Below are 10,638 nucleotides of genomic sequence, written 5' to 3'. Positions count from 1 at the left end.
GGTCAGGGAGGGGGTTGGCATTGCCGGACGATTCCAAACAATGAAGGACACTGATAAGGAGTCGCTGTCCTAGTGAGGAGAACCTACTCTTCTAGAACCTTGCTCCTTGAAGGGTGGTCCTCTTACCAGAGCATTAGCATGCCCGGGGAGCCCGTTAGATATAGTCTTGGGCCCCATCCCAGACATACCGAATGGGAACCTGTATTTCCAACCACCGATGGCCAGTTGACTCACGGGCACGTTGAAGTTTCAGAAGCGCCTTTCTTGGAACGGAGGTGAGTTGGTGGTAGGAGGGGGGTGGGGTAAGGCTCAGGAGGTGCGTCCTAAAGGGGCAGATTTGGATGTGACTCTCGGTGGTTGCCTAAGGCAGGGGTCAGCCAGCTGCTTCTGTCAAGTCCAGAGAGTAAATATTTAAGCTTTGCTGGCCATACAGTCTCTTTCACAACTAGTCAACTATATCACTGTGGGGCAAAAAAACCAAACCAAAGCAAAACAAAAAAAAAAAACAAAAGCAAAACAAAAACCCAGCCATGGACACTATGTAAACAGATGGGCACGACTCTCTTCCGGCAAAACTTCACAAAAATACACACTGGGCCCAGTTTGGTTCATGGGCAGTAGTTTGCTGACCCCTGGTCTCACGGAACAAGTGTGTCTTCATTTGGTATGGAATATTCTAGACCAGTCACAGGTTTCATTATCTCTGATCCTAAAACTTGGGGCCTCACTAGCTTCTGAACCCAGCCCTGTCAGTGAGGCAGAATACGTTAAATCAGGGGGTTTTCTTTGAAAATCAAGGACATGTGATCTAGCCATGTACCTCAAATATGCTTCTTATTGTAAAAAAATGCTAAAAACTCAGGTTCGTGCATTGGCTGTTTGGAGCACTTGTAATTACCTCCTGAGATGACCCTCCGTAGGCAAGAGAACCAGAGAAGGAAGAAATCAGTTACCTGAGGTAAACCCCACGGAGCTCATCAGAGCTTATAAACATTCTCATCCAGCTGTAAACCAACAGACCTGGGGCTGGTGCCCTGCCCTGTCACCTTTCATGGCCAGCCTTTTGGGCTGCCCACAACCACCCCCATCCAGATGTCTGCCGACCCGGATCTCATTCGGACTCCTCTTTCTTAGTCTGCCACACGGAGGGGTGGATCACGGAAAGTTGTAGGGGAGGAAAAGAAGCACCAAGAAAAGATCGACAGCCAGAGGCCCTGCCATGCTGTGTTAGCAGGAACCATTGCCTGACATCGCACCGCAAAGACTCTGGCTTAGTTTGACGCGAAGGGCGCACAATACCTCTCGCCTCTTTAACTTCCGTGACCTCAGAGCAACCCTTGCAAAATTCCGTTGTCTTGGTTCGGGTCCCCCGGGCAGCAGACGCTGAGACAGATTCTAGCGCAGGCAGTTTACTTGTGAGGCGAGACCAGTGAACCCTGATAAGAGAGCGCCGAAGTGAAACAGGGAAGGAAAGGGAACCACAACAGCACGTGCTATCAAGGTGGTTGCTACTGTGGGCAAATGAGGCTCAAATCTCCTCCGTGATCCCTGGGAACCAGTATAGAGCCTGCTTCAGAATTATCCCACTTGAGGGACAAGGGAGGGGTATTTCTGTACCAACCCCACCAGCCACTGGTTGGAGGATGTTCCCAAATAGTGAGAACAAGGGGAACGTTAACTCCCTGAAATGTCCTTCCAGACTGTTCCGTGTATAAAGAGAACAGGCCCCAGGGGCTGAAGGAAGCCCTCGGGCAAAGTCATAGGTGCTGGCCGGATGGAAATCAGGCTGCCAAGCCGAGAAATGGTGAGCACCAAAGGGTGACGTCTGGGGCACCAGCAGGAGCTACCTTGTCGCCACAGACCACAATTTCTGTAATCACCCTCTCTGAACATATAACTGCGCGTAGATTTCTACTAAAAGACAGAGAAAATTCGTGTCAGCGCGGGCTGTGTTCTGTTGCAAAATAACTGAAAATGTGGCTAAACAGAGGTTTAAATATATTAGAGGTTTCGTTTTCTCACGTAAGAAATACATAAGCCCGGCAGGTCTGACATGGCGGCCCCCGCATTGGCATCAGAGACCCAGCCTCCTTCTGTCCTGCTATCAGCCATCCTTTTTGTATGGCTTGGACCTCGTGCCGGTCAACTAATAGCTGCAAGGTGGCAGCTCCAGCCTCAGCGTCCTGTCTGCGGCCTAGGCAAGAATCAGGGGAAGGACAGAGATCAAAAGGATTCATGCCGGCTGAGTGAGCTCCGTTTAAAACAGCTCTCCTAAAAGTCCTGCCCGTTTGCATCCAATGTATCAGGAGTCTCTAGTCTCTAAGGGAGACTGGGAGATGAGATTTAACTTTAAAAAAAAGGTTTTTTTAATGTTTATTTTTGAGAGAAAAAGAGAGAGAGAGAGAGAGACAGGGCATGAGCAGGGGAGGGGCAGAGAGAGAGGGAGACACAGAATCTGAAGCAGGATCCAGGCCCTGAGCTGTCAGCACAAAGTCCGACATGGAACTTGAACTCAAGAGCCATGAGATCATGACCTGAGCCAAAGTTGGACTCTTTTTATTTACTTATTTATTTTTTTTAACGTTTATTTATTTTTGAGACAGAGAGAGACAGAGCATGAACAGGGGAGGGTCAGAGAGAGGGAGACACAGAATCCGAAACGGGCTCCAGGCTCCGAGCTGTCAGCACAGAGCCCGACGCAGGGCTTGAACTCACGGACCGCGAGATCATGACCTGAGCCGAAGTCGGCCGCTTAACCGACTGAGCCACCCAGGCGCCCCCAAAGTTGGACTCTTAACTGACTGAGCCACCCGTGCGCCCCGGGAAATTTAACTTTCAATAATTGCTGTCCGAAACAAAATTGAGGTTCTGTTGGTAAAGAGGTAGAGGACAGGGGACAGAAGTAAGTGTAGTGCCACAAAATGTTTCCCACACCTACACTGTGATGTTGATATACTACTAACCTGCGGTAGAGGTTTTTTCCTTACGGTAAAAAATATATATATGCTGTATCCTAGAAAACATTTGAAAACTGCAGAAGTTTTGGACTGAGGATAAAGAGAAGGGAACCTAAGCTACACAAGACAAAACTTCCTTAGGGCAGATAGCTAAGTAGGCCAGGCTCTGTTACTGCAAATGCCACGCCATTTTGTTGTTTTTTTTTTTTTTTTTTGGTCACTTAAGCAACTTATTTTGCAAGTTTGGCCCAGCATTTGGACAAAGAGAGCCAGTTTCTGTGAAATGGGGTGTGATGAATCCTGGCCAATGAATCAGAAACAAGAATGACATTTCCCTAATAATGTGGACGGTGTTTTAAGTCAGTGGTTGTAACATTTAGTGAAACAGGTTAACCTTGCAGATTTTTTCTTCTCTTGCTCCCAAGACTCTGGAAATGACAACAGGAAACATTTTCATTGTAAACCTCAAGGACAAGAAGAACGGGGCAGGAGCCCAGATAATAGATTACCAAGTAGAAAGAGGGTGGTAAGTATTGAGTTCAGCAACAGAGTACGGACAGAGAAGTAAGCCAATCCCCCACCCCCATGGACTATGGAAAACCCCAGGAAATGGGGACCCCAAATACACAGAAAGTGAAAGCACGTCTCAAGGCTGAAAGAAGAGGACAGTCTAAGAGTATATACAGGACAAGTGAGTCTCTATTTTCCCCACCCCTGTCTCCTAGATCTGATCTAGAAAATTCATTCTCTAGAGGAAACGGTCAAGGGAAGGAGGAGGAGAGGTGGACAGCAAGCAGGAGGCAGATGGAGAAACACGGTTAAAAATACGGGAATGAGGCAAACCATAAGAGCCTCTTAAAAACTGAGAATAAACTGAGGGTTGATGGGCGGTGGGAGGGAGGGGAAAGTGGGTGACGGGCATGGAGGAGGGCACCTGTTGGGATGAGCACTGGGTGTTGTATGGAAACCAATTTGACAATACATTTCATGTTTAAAAAACATATGGGAACGAAGTGAAAGTCTGGGTACAAAATGGTGGGATCCTTGTACCCTCCCCCCCTCAGAACTCTGGCAGGCAATTAAACTTTTCTCTAGATATTCTAAAAAACACCAGAATAAAGACCTCCAGATGTTGACATTTTGGAATCCCCAATTAAAATGGCTGCCTCGCTGTCCCCTGATCCTCTGGTGAAACCTACCCATCAAAAAGCACCCCCAACGCAGAGATTTCCATCCAGCTTTGCATTACCTCACTCAAATATGAACAGAAGGCTGAATGTTACCTGATATTTGAGGAAAGCCCTCAACATCAAAGACAAATAACAGAAGAAACTAGAGACTAAGGAACCTTGAGTTCTAGAGATACTGGAACAGAAGGTATTGGAAACAGAAGAATGTATTTTTTAAAAATTTCAGTGGGAAAAAGATTATTCCTCGGAAAGAGAAGAAGATTTTGAATTCATGAAACAGGCGCAAGATGCTATGTAAAACAATTAGAAAATAGAAAAGAGCCCTTGGAAGTGAAAAACACTGTGGCAAAATGTGGATAAAATTTACCCTCTTAACCATTTCCTTTGTTAACATAAATACTTTAAATTTTATTTTTGTTTTTTATTCCGTTTTTTATGTTAATTCCAGCATAGTTGCCATACAGTGTTATGTAAGTTTCAGGTGTGCAGTATAGTGATTCAACAATTCTGTACATGACTCAGTGCCCGTCACAAACGTACTCTGTACTCCCCATTACTTTTTTCACCCATCCCTCTACCCATCTCCCCTCTGGTAACCATCACTTTGTTCTCTATTGTTAAGAATCTGTTCCTTGGTTTGCATCTCTCTCTCTCTTTTTTTTCCTTTGTTCATTTGTTTCGTTTCTTAAATTCCAAGTATAAGTGAAACCGTATGGCGTTTGTCTTTCTCTGGCCAACTCATTTTGCTTAGCATTACACACTCTAGCTCCACGCGTGTTGTTGCAAATGGCAAGATTTCATTCTTTTTTATGACTGAGTAATATTCCTGTGCGTGCGTGTGTGTGTGTGTGTGTGTGTGTGTGTGCGTGCCCACGTGCACGCGTGTGTGTGTACCACATCCTCTTTATCCATCCATCTACTGATGGACACTTGGGCTGCTTCCATAATTTGGCTATTGTAAATAATGCTGCAGTAAACACAGAGGTTCGTATCTTTTTTTCAAATTAGGGTTTTTGTATCCCTTGGATGAATACCCAGTAGTGCAATTGCTGGGCCATAGGGTAGTTCTATTTTTAACTTTTGGAGGAACCTCCATACTGTTTTCCAGAGTGGCTGCACCAGCTTGCTGGCCCACCAGCAGTGCACGAAGGTTCCTTTTTCTCCGCATCCTCACCAATGCTTGTGGTTTCTTGCCATGTTAACCACTCGTAAGCATACAGTTGAGTGGCATCAGGGTTGTTGTGCAACCATTACCACCATCCATCTCCAGAACTCTTTTCATGTTGCAAAACTGAAACTGTACCCGTTAAACAGGAGCTCCCCATTCCCTCCGCCACCCAGCCCTGGCAACCACCATTCTGCTTTCTGTCTCTTACTTTGACGACTCGCGGTATCTCATATAAGTGGAATCATATAGGCTTTGACTTTTTCTGACTGGCTTATCTCACTTAGCGTAACGTCCTCAAGGTTCATCCGTGATGTAGCATGTGTCAGAATTTTCTTCCTTTCTGAGGCTCCGTAATATTCCATTGTATGTGCTTACAATTTGCTTATCCATTCATCTGTCAAACGATCCTTGGGTTGCTTCCCCCTTTTGGCTATTGTGAATAAGGCTTTGTAAGCCTAAGACATACTGTGAATAACTCATTAAGACCCTGCTTTCAGGTCTCTTGGGTATTTACCTAGAAGGTGAATTTCTGGATTATATGATAATTCTATTTTTAATTTGGGGGAAAATCTCCATTCCGTTTTCTTAGAAACTTTTGTTTATGTAATAGAAAGTTTTATAAGTATCCTCAAGATAAAGGTGTAAGACAACATTCTCTCAGAAGAAAAAAAAAGAGACTGGGAACATAAAATAGAAAAGAGGAAAAAAAAATAAAGGATCAATTGAGGAGGTATAAAATCTCACTAGGAAGAGTTTCATAAAGAAAGAATAGAGAAGATAAAGAGGAAAATTGTTATCTTTTTTAAAGTTTTTTTTTTTTGAGAGAGAGAGCTAACAGAGGAGGGACAGAGAGAGAGAGAGGGAGAGAGAGAATCTCAAGCAGGCTCTGCACTGTCAGCACAGAGCCTGATGTGGGGCTTGAATTCACGAACCACAAGATCATGACCTGAGCCAAAATCAAAAGTCAGATGCTTAACCAGCTGAGCCACCCAAGCACCCCAAGAGGAAAATTGTTGTTAATAAAATAGTGCATATTACCAAGTGAAAAAAAGCCAATATAAAAAGGCCACATACTATACGATTCCAACTACATGACATTATGGAAAAGGCAATACTATGAAGACAATCGGAAGATCAGTGGGTGGCAGGAGTTGGGAGTGGGGAAGGATGAATAGGTAGGGCACAGATAATTCTTAGGACGGTGAAAATACTCTCTCTGTTATCATAATGATGAATATATGTTATTTTACATTTGCCCAACTCATAGAATATACAACACCAAGAAGGAACCTATAAACCATAGACTTTGGGTGATTATGGTGTGTTAGTGGAGGTTTATGAGTTGTAACAAATGTACTGCTTTAATGGGGCATATTGATAACAGGGGAGGTTATGCACATGTGGGAGCAAGGATATATGGGAAATTTCTGTACTTTCTCCTTAATTTTGCAGTGAAACTTAAACTGCTTTTTAAAAATCGTCTTCATTTTTTAAAAAGTGCAGAGCAGAACATTTTTTCCTAAAGTTAAGGAAATTAGTACATTTTTTTAAATGTTTATTTATTTCTCAGAGAGACAGAGACAGAGCATGAGCAGGGGAGGGGCAGAGAGAGAGGGAAACACAGAATCCAAAGCAGACTTCAGGCTCTGAGCTGTCAGCACAGAGCCCGACCTGGGGCTCGAACTCGTGAACTGCAAGATCATGACCTGAACCGAAGTCGGATGGCCAACCGACTGAGCCACCCAGGCGCCCCAGTGAAATTAGTTTCTAAATAGAAAGGGCTCACTGAGTGCTTAGTATATGTCAGCATGAAATTTCAGACCCCAGAGATATTAAAGTTTTTAGAGAGTGAGAGGGGAACCTAGTTATGTACTAGGGAGTAAAATGACCATTTACTTCTCACTATCATCCCTGGAAGCTGGAAAACAAGGTAGTGATATCTCTAAAATTCCACATAAAAATTTGTCTCAACCTAGAAATCTATACCCAACTAAACTATCAATCAAGTGTGAAGGTGGAATAAAAACATTTAAAAATGCAAGGAGTGTGGGGCACCTGGCTGGTACAGTCGGTGGAGCATACAACTCTTGATCTTAGGGTTGTGAGTTCGAGCCCCATGTTGGGTGTAGAGATTACTTAAAAAAATTTTTTTTTAATCTTTAAAAATGCAAGGAATAGAAACTTTACCTTGCAGCAGTTGTTGACGATGCTGGGAGATTTTTTTTTATACTAAACCAAGGGATGAACTAAGAGGTGAACTAAGAAATAGGAAGGCATAAGACTCATGGATTCAACTCAGAGAGATGCACAAGAAAGTCTCAGGAAGCAAGAAAAGGGCAAGACAAGAACAACCAAACTGCTAAAGGTATAGAGGCCCTGGGAAGGAAGTCAGCAGGAAGAGTAAATAAACAAATGAATTACAGGACATGTTTGCACATTTGTAAAAGAACCAGTTGCTGATGGGACAATTAGAAGGGTTCATGTAATATGAAAAAATGAGGCAAATATTAACTCTGGAAAAAGCTAAAAAACTCGAACAAGAAAGGAAATAGAAATGTGTGTAATGACTACACTGAAAGAGTCATAACTTAGATGCAATTTAATTTTAATTTAAAAAAAAAATTTTTTTTTAATGTTTATTTATTTTTGAGACAGAGAGAGACAAAGCATGAACAGGGGAGGGGCAAAGAGAGAGGTAGACACAGAATCAGAAGCAGGCTCCAGGATCCGAACCATCAGCCCAGAGCCCGACGCGGGGCTCGAACTCACGGACCGCGAGATCGTGACCTGAGCCGAAGTCGGACGCTCAACCAACTGAGCCACCCAGGCGCCCCGAATTTCAATTTTTTTAAATATTTATTAAAAAATTGTTTAATGTTTATTTTTTGAGCGAGAGAGACATACAGAGCACAAGTGGGGGAGGGGCAGAGAGCGTAGGAGACACAGAATCCGAAGCAGGCTCCAGGATCCCAGCTGTCGGCACAGAGCCCGACACGGGGCTCAAACTCACAAACCGCGAGATCATGACCTGAGCCGATGTCCGAAGCTTAACCGACTGAGCCACCCAGGCTCCCCAGGTGTCACTTAAATTTAAAGCTATGCCCCTCTGAATACTCAGGTCTATGGTAGGTTGACTACTCAGGCTTATGCTTCACCTCGTTTTCTCGTTTGCTAAGCAAAAGTTCTGGCCTTGTCAGGATGGGAGCAGAGAAAAGAAGGGAGAGGTAAGGGGATAAGAAAGTCTCCCACCACCTCCACTTTTTTGGGTTTTTTTGGATGGGTGTGTGTTTAGAGATGATGCCTTCTCTCATGGGGCACTTTGGGAGAGGGAGGAGACACCCCCACCCCAGTGATTCTTGGGATTTTGTCACCTGTAATTCTCTTTTTGTAAGGTTTATTTATTTATTATGAGGAAGAGAGAGAGAGTGGAAGTGGGGGAGGGGGAGGGAGAAAGAGAAAGAATCCCAAGCAGGCTCTGTGCTGTCAGCACTGAGCTCAACACCAGGCTCTAACCCACGAACCGCGAGATCATGACCTGAGCTGAAATCAAGAGCCAGATGCTTAACTGAGCCACCCAGGCGCCCCTGTAAGTCTCCCGAGGCAAATGCCTTTCCCTGGCTGGCCACCCTTTGTTTCCTGGGAACTCTGTGGTCTACCTCCTGTCGGGATCAATATGCTCTTCCAGACTATCCTTTTGGACATAAGGTGACCTCCCTCGTGTGGGTCATCTGACCCGAGCGACATGTCCTTCAACTTTTGCTCTGACAAACTCTGGGCTTGCGGGGCATCCCCGGAGCTGCCACCTCTTTTGTCCCCGGCACCAGAGCCACAGCATCTCATTTTTAGGCTTTTCAGGAGTGATTCGGACACTACTAGGTTTCCTCGAGCTCTTGGGGACTTGGGACGGGCTCTCAGAGGACCCACCGAAGCCCCTTTCCCCAGGCTGCAAGTGAGGGGGAGAATTCCTCCCACCACTCCCGTGTGTGTTGGTGTGGGATGGGGTAGGGGAGGGCTGGTGTTACAGTTCTCAGCATTCTGACAGCTCTCTCCAAAACTATTCATCTAATCCCCGACTCCCTAGGTTTCTACAGCCCCTTTTTAAAAATGTGCATTTATTTCTTTTGAGAGAGAGAGAGTGTGTGTGTGTGTGTGTGTGTGTGTGAGCCAGGTAGGGGCAGAGAGAGAGGAAGAGAGAATCCCAAGGGGGATTTGATGCGGGGCTCAGTCTCAGAAACCGTGAGATCATGACCTGAGCCCAAATCAAGAGTTGGACGCTTAACCCACTGAGCCACCCAGGGGTTCCTCTACAGCCCCTTTCAATGGACAGGAGCTGGCTGGTCAGCTAAGGGCAAAATCTAGTCATTTGATTCTCGGCTGCAAGTCCTGCTCAGGTGACCCCATGCCTCACTTTGGAAAGCGGGAATCAATACTATGTCGTGTTGGAAACGTAGCCTACATTGAGAAAAAAAAGCGGGGAGGGGGACCCTCTTTAACTTCCTATTACCCATGATATGCAAACTGGCTCAGCGGTAAACAGTATTTTTATAAGGTCCTAATAATGTAGATACCGAAGACTGATTTAACCAAAAATGTTGATGGGAACATAATGGCAGATGAAGAGCGGCGTGTGTAAGTCAAGGCTCCCAGGTGCCGAGAGCAGGCTCCAGTCTGGCTCGTTAAAACAGGAAATGAGGTTGTCGGGGATATCAGGTGCACTCCAGAATCTCTCTGGGAGCAGCATCCGTCGCGCTGCGGGCTGCCCTGGTGAGTGCCCGCACTGTCTCCAACACCCGGCACCCACACTGCAGCCAGCCCAGGACGCCCCTGGCGCCCAGACCACGTGACAGAGCCCCTGCCCCTTTGGCCTCACAAAAGCCAGACCTCCACCTCCATGGGCCCCGGCAGACTCCTTTCTCCGGGGGCCCCTTTCCTCGCGTGCCCCCTGCAGCACCAAAATGCTGGCAGGTGCATCTCACTGATGACGTCTAAATCACATCCCTGCACCCCGCTGAGAATGCAATTTTTATGGCTTCTATCCTGGGAATGCAGGAAATGACCAGAATACGAGGAGTCCTCAAAAAATTTCAAGCCTCTGCAAATAATAACTGTCAACAGGCATCGACGAAAACCTATGAAGCCAAAAATTGCAGGCAAGCATCTTATCCAGAAAGATGAGGGTAACTACCACCAGAAACAGCTCGAGTGGCAAGTCCTGGAAAGAAGGATGGAGAGGAAAGGGTAGTAGGTTAAGGGATAGCTGGGTTTTCATAGACGTCGCCAGGAAGCGATCATTTGTTTCACGGCATGTGTACGTGCTACTCTG

Source organism: Panthera onca, chromosome C2 (genome assembly GCF_046562875.1).
Source record: "Panthera onca isolate mPanOnc1 chromosome C2, mPanOnc1 haplotype 2, whole genome shotgun sequence".
Lineage (NCBI taxonomy): Eukaryota > Metazoa > Chordata > Mammalia > Carnivora > Felidae > Panthera > Panthera onca.
This window is presented reverse-complemented; position numbering follows the sequence as displayed.